This window comes from Macrobrachium rosenbergii, chromosome 8 (genome assembly GCF_040412425.1).
Source record: "Macrobrachium rosenbergii isolate ZJJX-2024 chromosome 8, ASM4041242v1, whole genome shotgun sequence".
In the NCBI taxonomy this organism is placed as follows: domain Eukaryota; kingdom Metazoa; phylum Arthropoda; class Malacostraca; order Decapoda; family Palaemonidae; genus Macrobrachium; species Macrobrachium rosenbergii.
In genome coordinates this window covers 50,176,098-50,183,162 of record NC_089748.1, presented here as the reverse complement: position 1 = coordinate 50,183,162, position 7,065 = coordinate 50,176,098, and the positions used below count along the sequence as shown (strand labels likewise).

Below are 7,065 nucleotides of genomic sequence, written 5' to 3'. Positions count from 1 at the left end.
TAGGGTAGGTTTCAAACCCGTACCCCGTGACAGACAGACAGTTATAAAGAGGATATAAGAATTCGATTTTGCTTGAACACCTCCGACAGTAGGCCTACTTATGGAAGCCATAATCCAGATAAGTACATGCAAAGACTTTTTAAAAAATTTTAAATACTGTTTATCCGACGTGATTGGGGTAATGATTAATTATTATTGTATGTAAATGACTTATAATTGGTTAATTAATTACTTATTAGTGGCAGAAACGTCGGGAATTGAGACGTTATTTTCATTATGCATAAAAGTCTAGAGAAAATAAATTTAGAAATTGCCTCCCTTATTTAACGACGTTATTTTCACTATTAGACGTCAATAATAATGTAAATAATTATTATTAGTTATAAATAATTATTATTAGTTCATTAATAATGCCAGGAATGTTATAAAAGGGAAATAAGGATTCGGTTTTGCTAAGTAAAGCATTACTGGAACACCTCCAACCGGGACGTTAACGCATCCACCCTCCTGCAAAGTGCAAACCCTGTAATCAGTTTATTGCATACACACTGACACTCCACAGAGGTAAAAGTAAGATAAAGTATCTCCATTTGAAGGCGTCCAAATCTTAGATAAAGTTAAATGAGAAGGTATTTAAACTGATCCCTTTTGGCCGTTTTGTTTAGGTTTGGGACGGGTGACTCAAGGCCGCCTTACATCTCTCGATGTCGGCCATTGTTATTCGCAATGACACTAATTTTTTTTTACGGTTTTACCTCTAAAAATAGTGTTTAGGAACCCTAAACTAGGATCAGGTAGGAAGGCGATACTCAGTTGCGTTGAATTGCATGTATATTTATATTTGAAGTCGCCAAATCTTAGATAAAATATGAAATATGAAGGTATTTAGTTATTTTCATGGTTTTTCACTTACAGGAAATGGAAGAGTTTAGGTAAGAGTCCAGGACCTTAGGCCAGCGCCCTAACTTAGGAGTCAGTTCAAATGAGGCCATTTGCATATTCAGTTGTATAGGATTGTATGCAACGTCTATATATGCAGTTTCAGTAGTTATTTTCAAGGTTAGGCTTTACACAAAATGGAAAAGAGTTTAGATAGGCTGACATGACCTTAAGGCTACCACCCTAGGTTAGGTAAGTATTAAGGTCGTTATATGAAACGCAATTTTCATATTCGATTGCATCAGATTGCATGAAATAACCTTGTATGAAGGCGCCAAAACTTATATAAAGTGAAATGTGAAGGCATTTAGTAATTTTCATGTTTTTACATGAAATGGAAGAGTTTAGGTAGCCTGTCATGAACCTTAGGCTACCGCCCTATGTTACGTACTGTAAGCATGGAGGTGGTCATATTAAATGCAGTTTTCATATTCATTTGCATAGATTTGCATGCAATATCTGTATTTGAAGGTGCCGAATCTTAGACAAAGTGAAATGCGAAGGCATTTGGGTATTTTCACGCTGTTACAAGAAATGTAAGGGTTTAGGTAAGAGCCTAGGGCCATAGGCAAGCACCCTGGCTTAGTGGGTAGTTCAAATGTTGCCATTTTGTTAGGGCATTTGCATATTCAATTGCATAGGATTGTATGCAACCTCTGTATATGCAATTTCAGTAGTTATATCATGGTTTTATACGAAATAGAAGGGTTTAGTCAAGAGCCTAAGACCTTAGGCCAACACCCTAAGCTTATGGGTAAGTTTAAATGCATTAATTTTCTTAGGCCAATTGCATATTCAGTTGCATAGGATTGCATGCAATATTTATATTTGCAGTTTTAATAAGGATTTTCTTATTTTTATCGTCAAAACGAGTTCAGGTAAGTTGTCGTGAACCTTAGGCTACCACCCTAGGTTAGGTAAGGGTAAAACTTTACTTCAGTTGCGTGGCCTGATTCCCGCCAGTCGTCGACTGCAACAGGTTCCTCATATGTAAATAAACATAACCTTTTCCATAATGCCAGGTCCTGACCTAACCAGATCTTACCTACCCAACCTAACTTGAGGTGAGGTGACCTGACCTAACTTGTGGGGGGGTTGGCCTTTGCTCCTCCTGGATCCCCTGAAAACATGGTAACCTGTCCCAGTCGGCGACTGGCGGGAATCAGGCTGCGCAAAAGTTAAGTATACATTAGTTTAACCAGACCACTGAGCTGATTAACAGCTCTCCTAGGGCTGGCCCGAAGGATTAGATTTATTTTACATGGCTAAGAACCAATTGATTACCTAGCAATGGGACCTACAACTTATTGTGGAATCTGCAGCACATTATAACGCGAAATGAATTTTTATCACCAGAAATAGATTTCTCAAATTCTTCATTGGCTGGTTGGAGAATCGAACGCGGGCCCAGCAAAGTGCTAGCCGAGAACGATACCAACCCGTCCAGTGAACTATCAGCCTGTGCAACTATAGTAAAGTTTTACCTAGGAAGTGCACTTTTAATATTTAGTTGCATAGGATTGCATGTAATCCTAATTGCATGAAATTTTATGGTATTTGATTATTTTCATGGTTCACACCAAATGGAAGAGTTTAGGTGAGAGCCTAGGGCCATAGGCCAGCACCCTAGCTCAGGGGAAAGTTCAAATGCAGCCATTTTCTTAGGCCATTTGCATATTCAGTTGCATAGGATTGCATACAATATTTGTATATGCAATTTCAGTAGATATTTCATGGTTTTACTCAAAATGGAAGAGTTTTAGGTTAGGCAAGTATTAAGGTCGTCATATTAAATGCAATTTTCATTTTCAGTTGCATTGAACTGGTTACAATAACTATTTGATGGCACCAGATCTTAAAGTGATGTGTGAAGGTGTTTAGTTATTTCCATGATTTTTCACAAAATGTGAGGGTTTAGGTAAGAGCCTAGAACAATAGGCCACCCTAGCTTAGGGGTCAGTTCAAATGATTTAATTTTCTTAGGCCATTTGCATATTTTATTGCATAGGATTGCATGTAACATTTATATTTGCAATTCTAATAAGGATTTTTCTCATTTTTCTCATTTTTACCCTCAAAATATTTGAAGGCAGCAAGTTTTCGATGAAGTTAATTGTGAAGGATTATCTTTTAGAAAATATCTGTGCATTTAAATGCAAAAATTAAAGTTATTTGTAAACCTTAAAATAATAATGATCCAATTATTTTCCAGAAAATATGCCATCAAAGAAAGCTTTCCGTGCGGCCAAAGACTTCAGGAGCCAAAAGGAATGCAGCAACAGGGCAACAGAAACATCAGATCAGAGGGAGGCCAGACTGTAAGTCCATAGGAAAAAATTTGCTGCATCCAGAGCAGCGGAAGGACCGGAACTGGGGAGGCCAGACTGGAAGCTCATAGGACAAGACTCCCTGCATCCAGATCAGCAGAAGAACCAGAACAGAGGGAGGCCAGGCTCTGACAGGTGAGGACAGCAGTTTCAGGAGTCTGAACTCAAAGGAGTATTGCAGATTTGAAAAAAAAAGCAGCATCCGATTATAAGCTTGATGTCAGTTATCAGGAGCACCCTCACTTGTCCAATGGAAGTTGGACAATATTTCTCATCACTGCAACGCACTCAAGTGGAAAGAAGAGGCTCTGGGACTACTGTAGCAGTGGAAAGGTGTCTATGCCACCTTTGGTCAGTCCACCCAATCCACTGCAATCGCTCATGTCAGGAGATACGACCACTCCTCAACATTTCTTCAAAAACATCCAAAGGTACAACTCCTGCTTCTAAATGATGATGTTTGGTGTAAAGGGGATTTGCAAGACGGGCTACATTCCCACCTTCAAAGTTCAAGGTCAGGTGTACCACACCTTCAGATCTTTGCTTCCCTTGGCAGAAATTGGCCCCAAGTTTCTTCAGATCTACTTAATGGGTTATGTAAGTGCTAAAAGAAAATTATTATTTTTATTAAAGTAACTTACCAAGTAATTACTTAGCTATAGATTCCACTAGTGCAGCAAACCCTAAATTCAAAATATCGCGCCAGCAGTCTCATTGCATCGTAGGTGACAAGCCCTGTTCCACCGCACAGGTTGGTTGGTAACAACACTTGTCGAAGGCGTCCTTATGATTTTGCTGCGTGGGCGAGTAACATTATGCACATCGTGCAGCAGACCTGTTCTTTCACCGCATGTTTATCAAATGATTTATTCATTGAAAGTCAGTGAAGTATTATCGCGTTTGTTGATCCTAGTTGCTGATATGTTATTAGTCCTTCAAATTGGCCTTTGCTTCTTTTAATTTTGTCAATTCAGGCATCCCTGGGACGCCGATTTAGCCAAGTGTAGCTATGATGAAATGGCTTTCTCATCTTCCAGTCGGAGTTTAGACACTGCATATCAGAGTGATGATAATATAGACAAGGATATATCCACCGTATATTACAGAATATTTTCATTTAGTTGTCTGTTTCAAGTGCTTCTGGCCTTTGTTATGGTGGCAAAGGATGTGAGTTAGGCTAGCTAGCTTTACGGGCTATCTCAAAATGGCTGCTGATCGTACGGTTTTTTTCTCCGTACCCCCGGATTCAGTCACAACAGCATATCAAACTTTGATGATATTCATGTGGAGATATTTTTCGTATGCTACAGAATATCCTTTTCATCTAGTTATGTCTAAATCAAGTTCTGATAGCCTTCGCTCTTTTAGCAGAGGAGATAATGCTAGGCTAACTAACTCTTGCGGTACTAATGACAAATGGATGACTGTCATACAAGGCTCTCTCTTACAACCGGAAGTTAGGCACGACTGCATATAATAGTTATGATAATATTGATGGGAGGTTTCTATCATATCAGAGAGAATATCCCTTTCCTTTAGTTATGTCAAGTTATGGTAATATAGTTAAGGACCTGTCGTATATTACAGATTATCATTTTCAGTTAGTTACAGAATATCCTTTTCTTAGTTACAGAATATCCTTTTCAGTTAGTTATGTCAAATTCTAGATCTTCTAGCCTTTGCCATTGGAGCGAAGAATGTTAGGTTAGACTAACTAAATTTTGCGGTTTTACACATGCAATTGCAGTAATTGTAGGGAACAGGTATATTACAAGAGATAACTGTGATGAGTGTTAGACCTTAGTAACATTGAAAGAAATGGAAAAGGAAGGTGGCCGTTAGAACCAATAGAAGATTCAGTCAGTCTAGATTCTTCCCCTATCCTAAGTCAAATCATCATCATCTTATTCTTTCTACTTCTGGTCACAATCTTTCTCCTGTTCCCAGCTTTCCATTATTCTACATACTCCTGTGCTTAGCTCCATGCTTCTATCCCGATGTGCTTAACTCCCATGCTTCTATCCCAATACCATTGCCAATCTTATTTCCAGGTCCAATAACAACCTCATAGTGAGTTCAAAGTGTTTTGTATGAATTGTCAAGTGAAGTGCTAGTGGAGGAGGTGGTTTCCTGCCCCACTGCTTCTCCTAGACGAAGGTCCCCGTCCCACTCCCCTAAACCTGGGAGAAGACATACCAGAGGTCTAAGGGAGGCTGGTGGAGTTTACCCACAGGTTGCTGCCTCCTCAGTCGAGCCTGTTGCAAAATCCCAGGTTTCAACAGAAGTCTTTTAGAAAGTGGCCAAGGGAAGTGTAAGAGGAGGAGGTGGCCTCTCACCCGCTGGTTCTCCTGGACGAAGGTCCTTGTCCCTCTCCCCCGTACTGGGGAGAAGATATACCAGAGGTCCAAGCGAGGCTGATGGGGTTTGTCCACGGGTTGCCGCCTCCTCAGTCGAACCCGTTGCAAAATCCCAGGTTTCGACAGACAGCTGTTGGAAAGGCATGCCATTGGATGTGTGTAATTTGTCTTCCAATGCGGCTTCTCGTTCCCTGGCTCTCTTAGACCAAGGTCCCTGTCTTGCTTTCCCTCCCTGGGGAAAAGACTTACTGGAGGTCCGAGGTATGCTAGTGGAGTTATACACAAGGTGCCGCCCCCCTCGGTCGAGCCTGTTGAAAATCCTAGGTGTCGACAGACGGAGGTTGGAATTACACGTCTCTTGGGGAGCCTGGGATTACATGGTACTTGGGGTGCCCTGCAGTCTTGTGGATAGGTAATGGTTTTGTGATCAGTGTAGGTGATAAGAGTTATCTGGTTGTTAGAATTATTGGCGTTGCGCCCAGGCAAGGGCATTCATTTGTAATATTCCTGGTCAGCGTGATCAGGCATATCCTCCGCTGATGTAGAGGCAACTCTCGGCTCAACCGCCACGCCACTGCAGGTTAAGATGAGCACCAGCTAGAGGCAGTATTCAACTGCAGTAGCTCTCTAACCAAGTAGTGGTAACAGCAAGCATTGTTCTCCTCTATTTCGAAGTCATTATCACACTTAATGGTTTGGAATAGAATATGTCCATTCATCCCACCTCCCTTTTCAATGTGTGATTCAGCTAAGTAATTACTTGGTAAGTTACTTATGTAAAAATGACATTTTTATGATAAAGTTTTAGATATACTTAACCAAGTAATTACTGAATCGGAGCCCTCCCTTCTCCCCCCTTTTGGACATATCGGCATATCATAATGACGCCTCCGACAAGTGTCATTACCAACCGACCTGTGTGGTGGAGCCGGGCTTGTCACCTATGATGCAATGAGAGTGCTGGCGCGATTTTTTAAATTTAGGGTTTGCCACACTAGTGGAATCTATAGCGAAGTGATTACTTGGTAAGTATAGATAAAACTTTTATTATAAAAATGTAATTTTAGTATATGCGGCATTAATATATCTATATCATATATTTGAAGACGTAAATAGCTGAATTTATGGTAAGTACTGGTCACTTTTCTAATTACCCCATGACCCATTTTCAAATATACCATTGCACCTGTTACCTGTAGTTTAGCTGACAAAAATGTTTACTTTGGTAAGATGGTGTGAGCAGCAGCAGTCCGGCAGCCAGTTGTCGTAGACTTGGACACAAATCACCTGCAGGAGTTTTTAATCCTTTATACCAAAAGGACATGGAAAGAACTGATTTTCTCTTACATTTTTAGGAGCCTGATATACCAGCAATGATTGTGGTGCAACCTTGTTCCTGAGGAGTGTGCTGCAGTGTTTACTTTGCTCTATAGTTCTACAAT

At 40.4% G+C, this 7,065-nt stretch overlaps 1 long non-coding RNA gene across 4 annotated transcripts in view; it reads left to right on the top strand.

Annotated features, from left to right (window-relative positions):
* Nucleotides 1-422: 422 nt before the first annotated feature.
* The window catches only part of LOC136840846 (uncharacterized), a 7,279-nt gene continuing 636 nt past the window's right edge, over nucleotides 423-7,065 (top strand). For 2 of the 4 annotated variants that reach the window (XR_010853754.1, XR_010853752.1), the window contains exons 1-3: nucleotides 423-570; nucleotides 3,152-3,697; nucleotides 6,979-7,065. The exon at nucleotides 6,979-7,065 is cut by the window's right edge. This is a non-coding gene — a long non-coding RNA (uncharacterized lncRNA). Of the gene's footprint in view, nucleotides 630-3,151; nucleotides 3,698-6,978 lie in introns of all 4 variants that reach the window. The other 2 variants (XR_010853753.1, XR_010853755.1) reach the window with 2 other exon arrangements.